General features: G+C 35.3%; 1 pseudogene; it reads left to right on the top strand.

Moving 5' to 3' along the window:
- Positions 1–3640: 3640 nt before the first annotated feature.
- On the top strand, positions 3641–5140 carry LOC129035466 (tubulin alpha-1B chain-like; annotated as a pseudogene).
- The last annotated feature ends 5819 nt before the right edge of the window (positions 5141–10959 follow it).

The raw sequence follows: 10959 nt of genomic DNA, 5'->3' as shown, positions 1-10959 counted from the left end.
GTGAGAGATAGACTTCAATACAAAAATAGTTGCAGACATCAACACCACCCTTTCAGCATTGGACAGATCTTCTAGACAGGAAATCAACAAAGAAACTTTTACTTCCTACACACAACAGAACAGATGGACCTAATAGAGATTTACAGAACATTTCATCCAATGGCTGCAGAGTACACATTATCCTGAACAAGAATTATTATCAAGGATAGACCTTATGTTAGTTTAAAAATCAAGTCTTAAAACATTCAAAAATAATAATATCAAGCATCTTCCTTTTCTGACAACAATGGAAAACAAAACTAGAAATCAATAATGAGAAATTTGGAAACTATACAAATACATGAAAATAAAACAATATGCTCCTGAATGGCCAGGGAGTCAATGAAGAAATAAAGAAAGTAATTGAAAGAATTTCTTGAAATAAATGCTTGGATTCTACCAACATTTAAAGAAAAAAAAATTCTACTCAAAATATTCCTTAACATAGAGGAAGAGGGAATACTTCCAAACTCCGTCTATGAGGACAGTATTACCCTGATACCAAAACCAAAAAAAGCCACATCAATAAAAGAAAACTGGAGGCCAAGCTATCTGATGAATATTGAGGCAAATATCCCCAACAAAATATACTGGCAAACCAAATTTAACAATACATTAAAAATATCTTAAGTGGGATTTATCCCAGGGATGCAAGATTGGTTCAACATATGGAAATCAATCAATGTGCTACATAATAGCAACAGAATGAAAGACAAAGACAATATGGTAATTATTTCAATTGATGCTGAAAAAGTATTAGATAAAATCCAACATTCTTTTGTGACAAAACCCTGAAAAAACAGGGTATAGAATAAACGTACATCAACATAATAATGGCTACATATGACCTATATCCACAGCTAGTGGATATAGCTGTATGGAGAAAAACTGAAAGGCTTTCCTCCAAGATCTGGAACCTAAAAAGATGCTCTCTTTCACCGCTGTTATTGAACATAGTATTGGAAGTCCTAGCTAGAGAAATCAGACAAAAGTTTTTAAAAAAGCACATCCAAATTGAAAAATAAGTAATAATATTATCTTTGTTTGCAGATGATATGATCTTACATGTGGAAAAACTAAAAAAAACTAAAAAAAAGCCATTAGAACTGATAAACAAATTCAGTAAAGTTTCAATATACAAAATCAACATACCAAAATCAGTAGCAATTCTATGCCAAGAGCAAGCAACCTGAAGAAGAAATTTTAAAACATTATCCCATTTACAATAGTCACAAATAAAATTAAATTCCTAGGAATTAACTTGACCAGAGTTGAAAGATTTTTACAATATAAACTATAAAACATTGATGAAAGAAATTAAAGAGGACACAAAAAATATAGAAATATTCCATGTTCATGGATTGGAAGAATCAATATTGTTAAAATGTCCATACTATCCAAAGCAATATACAACTTCAATGCAATCTCTATCAAAATACCAATGACATCCTTCACAGAAATATAAAAAAAATCCCTAAATTTGTATGGATCCACAAAAGACCCAGAATAATCAAAGCCATCCTGAGCAAAAAGAACTAAACTGGAGGAATCACATTACTTGATTTCAAATTACACTACAACACCACAGCAACCAAAACAGCATGTACTGACATAAAAACAGATATAGAGACCAATAAAACAGAATAGAGAACCCAAAAGTAAATCTATACATTTACAGTGAATTCATTTTCCACAAGGGTGCCAAGAACATGCATTGAGGAAAAGACAGTTTCTTTAATAAATGATGCTGAGAAACCTCAATAGCTGTATGCAGAAGAATGAAACTATACCACTATCTCTTACTATATATAAGAATTAAATCAAAGTGGATTGGCTGGGCGGGGTGGCTCATGCCTGTAATCCTAGCACTTTGGGAGGCTGAGGTGGGTGGATCACTTGAGGTCAGGAGTTCGAGACCAGACTGACCAACAGGGAGAAACCCCATCTCAACTAAAAAATACAAAAAAATTAGCTGGACGTGGTGGCGCATGCTTGTAGTCCCAGCTACTTGGGAGTCTGAGGCTGGAGAATCTCTTGAACCAGGGAAGTGGACCTTGCGGTGAGCAGAGATTGTGCCATTGCCCTCCAGCCTGGGCAACAAGAGTGAAACTCCATCTCAAAAAAAAAAAAAAAAACCCAAAGTGGATTAAAAACTTAAATCTAAGACCTTAAACTATGATGCTACTACAAGAAAACATTGGGGAAACTGTAGGGTATTGGTTTGGGCAAATATGTTTTTTTTAGTAACACCCCAGAAGCACAGGCAACCAAAGCAAATATAGACAAATGGGATCACATCAAATTAAAAAGCTTCTGCAGAGCAAAGGATACAACCAACAAAGTGAAGAGACAACCCACAAAGAGGGAGAAAATATTTACAAACTACCCATCTGACAAGGGATTAATAACCAGGACATATAAGGAGCTTCATGCAGCTCTATAGAAAAAAATCTAATAATCCAATTTTTAAAATACACAAAATATCTGAATAGACATTTCTCAAAAGAAAACATACACATTTCAAACAGGCATATAAAAAGGTGCTCAACTTCACTGATTATCAGAGCAATGCAAATAAAACTACAATGAGATATTATCTCACTCAAATTAAAATGGTGTTTGTCTAACATGCAGACAATAACATGCTGATGAGGATGTGGAGAAAAGGGAATTCTCATACGCCGTTGGTGAGAGTTAGTACAACCACTGTATGAATAACTGTTTGGAGATTCCTCAAAAATCTGAAAATAGAGCTACTATACCATCCAGCAATCCTACTGCTAGGTATATATCCAAAAGAAGGGAAGTCAGAATATTGAGGAGATATCTGCACTTTCATGTTCATTGCAGCGCTATTCACAGTAACTAATATTTAGAAGCAATTTGAGAGCCATTAAGAGATGAATGGATAAAGAAAATATGATACATACACATGATAGAGTACTATCCAGCCATAAAAATTATGACATCCTGTTATTTGCAACAACATGAATGGAACTGGAGGTTACTAGGTTAAATAAATAACCCAGGCCCAGAAAGACAAACATAACATGTTATCACTTCTTTGTGGTAGGTAAAAATTAAAACAATTGAACTCATGGAGATAGAGTAGAAGTGTGGTTACCAGAAGGTGGAAAGAGTATGAAGGTTAGGGCAAAGTTGAGATGCCTAATGTGTACAAAAAATGTTTAGAAAAAATGAATATTTTGTGGTGCAACAGGGTAACTTTAGTCAATAATAATTTAATTGTACATTTAAATATAACTAAAAGAGTATAATTAGATTGTTTGTAACACAAGGGATGAATGCCTGAGGGGATGGATACACCATTTCCATGATGTGATTATTACTCATTGCATACATGTATCAAAATATCTCGTGTACCCCATAAATATATATACCTACTATGCACCCACAAAAATTAAAAATTAAAATTAATAAAAATTAAAAACCAAATGAAAAAATTTGATTGTTTTCATTCTATTTATACATTCCATTAGTGGTTTAACCACATACTCTCTCAGATAATAATATGACTTTAAACACAGTAATTTGACTGTGTATTGTTAGAAAGAGTGAATTGCAAAAGAAAAAGAGTGCGTTACTTACCTCGACTCTTAGCTTGTTGGGGACAGTAACCGGGACCCGGTGTCTGCTCCTGTCGCCTTTGCCTCCTAATCCCTAGCCACTATGCGTGAGTGCATCTCCATCCACGTTGGCCAGGCTGGTGTCCAGATTGGCAATGCCTGCTGGGAGCTCTACTGCCTGGAACACGGCATCCAGCCCGATGGCCAGATGCCAAGTGACAAGACCATTGCCGGAGGAGATGACCCCTTCAACACCTTCTTCAGTGAGATGGGCGCTGGCAAGCATGTGCCCCGGGCTGTGTTTGTAGACTTGGAACCCACAGTCATTGATGAAGTTCGCACTGGCACCTACCGCCAGCTCTTCCACCATGAGCAGCTCATCACAGGCAAGGAAGATGCTGCCAATAACTATGCCCGAGGGCACTACACCATTGGCAAGGAGATCATTGACCTTGTGTTGGACCGAATTCACAAACTGGCTGACCAGTGCACCGGTCTTCAGGGCTTCTTTGTTTTCCACAGCTTTGGTGGGGGAACTGGTTCTAGGTTCACCTCCCTGCTCATGGAACGTCTCTCAGTTGATTATGGCAAGAAGTCCAAGCTGGAGTTCTCCATTTACTGGTGCCCCAGGTTTCCACAGCTGTAGTTGAGCCCTACAACTCCATCCTCACCACCCACACCACCCTGGAGCACTCTGTGCCTTCATGGTAGACAATGAGGCCATCTGTGACATCTGTCGTAGAAACCTCGATATCGAGCGCCCAACCTACACTAACCTTAACCGCCTTATTAGCCAGATTGTGTCCTTCATCACTGCTTCCCTGAGATTTGATGGAGCCCTGAATGTTGACCTGACAGAATTCCAGACCAACCTGGTGCCCTACCCCCGCATCCACTTCCCTCTGGCCACATATGCCCCTGTCATCTCTGCTAAGAAAGCCTACCATGAACAGCTTTCTGTAGCAGAGATCACCAATGCTTGCTTTGAGGCAGCCAACCAGATGGTGAAATGTGACCCTCGGCATGGTAAATACATGGCTTGCTGCCTGTTGTACCGTGGTGATGTGGTTCCCAAAGATGTCAATGCTGCCATTGCCACAATCAAGACCAAGAGCAGCATCCAGTTTGTAGATTGGTGCCCCACTGGCTTCAAGGTTGGCATCAACTACCAGCCTCCCACTGTGGTGCCTGGTGGAGACCTGGCCAAGGTACAGAGAGCTGTGTGCATGCTGAGCAACACCACAGCCATTGCTGAGGCCTGGGCTCGCCTGGACCACAAGTTTGACCTGATGTATGTCAAGCGTGCCTTTGTTCACTGGTACATGGGTGAGGGGATGGAGGAAGGCGACTTTTCAGAGGCCTGTGAAGATATGGCTGCCCTTGAGAAGGATTATGAGGAGGTTGGTGTGGATTCTGTTGAAGGAGAGGGTGAGGAAGAAGGAGAGGAATACTAATTATCCATTCCTTTTGGCCCTGCAGTATGTCATGCTCCCAGAATTTCAGCTTCAGCTTAGCTGACAGACGTTAAACCTTTCTGGTTAGATTGTCTTCACTTGGTGATCATGTCTTTTCCATGTGTACCTGTAATATTTTTCCATCATGTCTCAAAGTGAAGTCATTAACATCAAAAAAAAAAAAAAAGGAAATTGCAAAATTCCTTTTGCAATTAAGGAATTGCAAAAAAAGGTGCCTCAGTATTCAATGATCATAAATTTAGTAAAAATTTTGTTTGTGTTATTTTTAAACTATTATGTATATATAGCAAGACAAATTAAATAATCGAATATGTTAATCTCAAAAATTGAGATATTTAGCAAAATTTAGACGATTTTTATATTTGTCTCAAAAAAAGAGAGCTATTTCAAGGAGAGAAAACTGTAGGTCAATATATCTGATGAATATTGATGCAAATATCCTCAGCAAATTACTGACAAACTGAATTCAACAGTACATTTAAGAGATCATTCATCATGATCAAGTGGTATTTATCCCAGGGATGCAAGGTTGATTGAACATAAGCAAATCAATCAATGTAATAAACAGTAGCCAACAGAATTTTTCTCAAAAAAGAGACAAACATAAAATTAAAGACTTTGAGTAAAAGTATTGCCATCTTAAATTTGACTATAGCAATATGAAATCTTGATGTATGTTACTGTTAAAAAATATTTTTTGTTTCTGTCCACCAACAAATATACAAGCAGTGAGCAACCTTATCCCAATGAGCACCTTTAACAATCAGATTGGAGTATCTAAAGACTATTTCTCACTAAAAGTAACTAGGTCTCTGGGTAGAAATGTTTGATTTTAGATCTGGGACATGAAATGTACAAGATGATTCTAAAACATCTTTCATACCATAAAACTTGGATACTAGGCTCATTTCAAAGGATTGAGGAGCTAACTTAAAGAGTTTCATTGGTCAAAGATTGAACAATAATGCCTGCAGTACATTGAAATATATAAAAATATTAAAATCGATGTGCTTATACTAATACTTTTTAAAAATCTAACTGATCACCTTTGGAGGATTCTAGGGCACTAACACATTCTAAATATTGGTAAATGAATGTAATGAATCATTTCTGCATGTCCTGTATAAAATATGTTTGAAGGTAACCACAGGCAATGAGCTAAATTTCTTGTTTATAAGAAATTAAAGCTATTAAATGCAAAATAAAAGCTACAATTAAAATATTACTTTTCCCACCTCCTAAGAAAATAGTGGTTCTAGGTAGTGATCACAAATAGCTGCTAAACATTCACAAGGTAGAAAACCAATAGGGGACCGTTAGGCTTTTTGTTTGTTTTAAGGTTTATTGTGGCGTAATTGACAAATACAAACTGTATGTAATTAAAAAAAAAAGAAGAAAGAAATGAATGAATGGACATCAATTTACTCATTTATATAATAAGAAATTTGGTTTAGTTGGATGCTAAGAGTCTTCTTAGTTTCAAAAACCAGTCAAGTGTGCCTCTACTGATATATTAGCACTCAGTAGTCACTTACTGTTGAGCTCCTCAACCTCAATCTCCATTGCACATTTTTGTTACTTTCTTACCTGCCCAAACAGAGACATCTAGGGCAGAGAATATTATTGTACCTAAATATGTGTTCCTTTCTATTTTTTACCCCCCTTTGCTAATAATTAGGCTATATGACTGACATTGTGTAAGAGAATGTTTAGGAAAGCATTAAATTACTTCCAGGCTTGGTACCTAAAGCATCCTGAAGAGTCTCATAGAGCTCTTTGGCTCCTCAGTCTCCTAGATGAAGGGAATCCTTGAGACTATGCCATGAAGGCCCTAGCAGACAATGCAGCAGCAAAATGAAGGACGTTTAGATTCCTGAGTCAGTGCTTTCATGTGTGACCTAGGAAAGCCACATGACCTGTGTCAGACTATGATGTAATTAAGAAATAAATCTTTATTGTGTAAGCCACTGAGATTACTTTTTAAATGGCAACTAGCATTGATTATTGTAATTTATCAGCAAAAATAAATTTGTAATTCCTAGAAGACTAATTTATTTGTAATTTTATTTTAGGCAGAAAAAAAGAGTATGTAGACTAGATTCATAGTACTTTTTTCTGAGTTCTCCTGTCAGATTTTTTTAAGCATAAGCCTGTATTATAAATCTGTGTGGTCTTGGATACAGGGCAGCCACTATTAATTGAAGAGTAGAAACTGTCAAGATTGGTTCAAAGTGATGATAAATCATTTAATTATTTTCTAAGGCCCAAAATGTATACTAAGAATTTTGTAGATATACCAAGCAAACAACGAAAAACTTAGCATTTAAGATGTTTATTTATCAGTGAATAGTTTCAAATACATGTCCAAATGTATTTCTTTTCTCTTCCAGGAGTTTCAGTTTTGCTTTGTTGTGAATAAATGACATAACACTGAGAAAAGAATATGAAATACATGGGAAGGAGACTATACCATAAGAAAATCTTGCATAATTAATTATCTGCAAGATCGAATATTCTATCTACAAAGCGTGACATGTTTTACCCTCTTAGAGCTTAAGGATTAAATTTCTGAGCAGTAATAGGAAATATCTCATAGGGAGAGAGAAATGCATATATATCTATGCATTTCTCTCTATATATATGCATTTCTATATATGCATCTCTCTATATATATATGCATTTCTCTCTATATATATATAGAGAAATGCATACATATATAAATGCATAGAGAATATGCATTTATATACATATACACACACACACACACACTCACGTACATACAAAGAACTAGGTCTCTGTGTAGAAATATTTGATTTTACGTCTGGGACAAGAAGTGTACAAGATAATTCTGGAACACCTTTCATACCAGAAAACAAAGATAATATTGTCATGTCAAAGGATTAAGAAGCTAACTTAAAGAGTTTCCTTGGTCAAAGACTGGGCAATAATGCCTGCAGTACATCAAAATATATAAAAATATTAAAATTCATAGATATATATGGGTCATTATTATAATTAATCAAAAAAGCCTTTAAACCTAGTGTACTTAAGCCAATTATATTTAAATCAATTGCTAAAGTGCTTAAAGTTTATTTTCATGTATCTAAAATATTATACTGAATTGACTTTACAATAATCTTTCTTTCAAATATTTCTTTCAAATGAGAGTTCTGACTAAGAAAAAAGAAAGTTGTCTTCTATTTTTAATTATTTATCAATTTGAGGAAATAATCTCAATAAGTTAAAATATTAGCATTTAATTTTTGGTTTCAAATTTGTTTGTTTCATCCTAATATTTCACAGGTCCCTTGATTTGCCTATTACAATGGATAGAGCCAAACTAAAAGAAAGAAAAAAAGCAAAGGAGAAGGTAAGAAGTAAGAAAGGAAAAAAAGGAAGAAAAAAAAAAGTGAAGAAAAAAAACCGAGGGAGAGAAGAATGAAGAGAAAGACGGAGGTAGAGAGAAGTCTAATATTTTTGTAATTTTTGTATAGAAAATATCTAGAAACCCAAGTTTTCCATTCAGAAGAAAGCAAATGAAATTACAGAAGAAAACCCAAATGTTTTAAAAAAGTGGTTAAATTTGAAAATATACAAAATCTTGGAAGAAATTCAGAACGGCAGACTTAGGCATATGTTGCATCATGGAACTGAGTAAAGACTGATTTAGTTACACATTTAAATAAACTATTAGATTCAGGAAAGAGAGACTAAGTGGAACATAGTTCGAAGAGAAAAAAATGTAAGAATGCCTTAAAGAAGAGAAAACCTGAAAGCAACACTATTTTATTCTGTGTTTATTCTTTCTTTTAACTTTTATTTTACGTTCAGAGATACATGTCCAGGTTTGTTATATAGGTAAACTGTGTGTCATGGGGACTTGATGCATATATTATTTCATCACCCATGTAATATGAATAAAACCGGATAGGTAGTTTTTTTATCCTCTCCCTCCTATCTCATGTAGGCCCTGTTTTTTGTTGTTTCCCTCTTGTTTCTTAGCTCACATTTATAAGTGAGAACATGTGGTATTCGGTTTTCTGTTCACGGGTTAATTTGCTTAGGATAATGACCTCCGACTCCATCTATGTTCCTACAGAGGACATGATCTCGTTCTCTTTTATGGCTGTGTAGTATTCCATGGTGTATACATACCACATTTTCTTTATTCAGTCTATCATTGATGGGAATTTGGGTTGATTCCGTGTCTTTGCTGTTGTGAATAGTGCTGCAATAAATATATGCATGTTCATGTCTTTATGGTAGAATTATTTATATTCCTTTGGGTATATATCCAATAATGAGATTGCTAGGTCAAATGGTATTTGGTTTTAAGTTATTTGAGGAATTGCCACTCTGCTTTCCATTCTGACTAAACTAATTTACATTCCCACCAGTAGTGTATAAGCATTCCCTTTTCTCTGCAACCTTGCCAGAATCTGTTATTTTTTTACTTTTTAATAATAGACATTCTGATCGATGTGAGATGGTATCTTATTGTGGTTTTGATTTGCATTTCTTCAATGATTAGTGATTTTGAACATTTTTTAAGCTTGTTGGCAATATATAATTCTTCTTTTGGAAAGTGTCTGTTCATGTCCTTTGCTCACATTTTAACGGGGTTGTTTTTCGCTTGTAAGTTTGTTTATAGATTCTGGAAGTTGGACTTTGTTGGATGCATAGATTACAAATACTTTCTCCCATTCTGTAGGCTGTCTATTTATTCTGTTGATAGTTTCTTTCTCTGTGCAGAAGTTCTGTAACTTAATTAGATTCCATTTGTCAGTTTTTGGTTTGGGTGCAATTGCTTTTGATGTCTTTGTCATGAAACCTTTGCTAGGTCTTACATCCAGAATTGCATTTCCTAGGTTTTCTTCCTAGGCTTTTATAGTTTTAGGTTTTACATTTAATTCTTTAATCCATCTTTAGTTAATTATTGCATACGTTGTAAGGAAGAAGTCCAGTTTCAATCTTCTGCATATAGCTAGCCAGTTATCCAATTACTGTTTATGGAATAGGGAGTCCTTTCCCCATTGCTCGTTTTTGTTGACTTTATCTAAGATTGGATGGTTGTGGGTGTATGATATTATTTCATTTTGTTTAAAAAAAGCCTGGCGCAGTGGCTCACGCCTGTAATCCTAGCACTTTGGGAGGCTGAGGCAGGCAGATCACAAGGTCAAGAGATCGAGCCTATCCTGGCCAATATGGTGAAACCCAATCTCTATTACAAATACAAAAAAATGAGCTAGGTGTGGTGGCATGTGCCTGCAGTCCCAGCTACTTGGGAGGCTGAGGTAGGAGAATCGCTTGAACCTGGGAGGCGAAAGTCACAGTGAGCCGATATCACACCATTGCACTCCAGCCTGGCAATGGAGCAAGACTCTGTCTCAAAAAAAAAAAAAAAAAAAAACTACAACCACTCGTCATACTGCCCAGAATCTTTGAAAACTCGAATATATTAGGTTAATAAACTTTGAAAATAATTATCAGTGTTGAAATTAGTTTGGCTCAAAATATTTAAATAGTTTTGTAATTATTAAGATTTAAAGAGATAGTTAAGTAGTTTTTTTAATTATTAAGATTATCTCCCAATAGCTAATATGCACAGTGCTCCAGAAAAAACCTCCTTCAAATAACCATTTTTATCCCAAATGACTTTTAATGCTATTCACTCATACTTTAAAAAAAATTATTATAATTACATGAGTCAGCACAAATATGTGAGTAATACTGTTTTGATTAAAATATAGTTCTGAATCTCCATCTTAATACCATTGTAACTCTCCTCAGTCTTTGCTGCTCCATTACTTAAGATATAGATACTTTTGTCTTAGTCTGAATGTATACTATTGGAAAAA

Source organism: Pongo pygmaeus, chromosome 3 (genome assembly GCF_028885625.2).
Source record: "Pongo pygmaeus isolate AG05252 chromosome 3, NHGRI_mPonPyg2-v2.0_pri, whole genome shotgun sequence".
In the NCBI taxonomy this organism is placed as follows: Eukaryota; Metazoa; Chordata; class Mammalia; order Primates; family Hominidae; genus Pongo; species Pongo pygmaeus.
The sequence above is the reverse complement of the archived record's forward strand: the minus strand, read 5'-3'. Positions and strand labels throughout refer to the sequence as shown.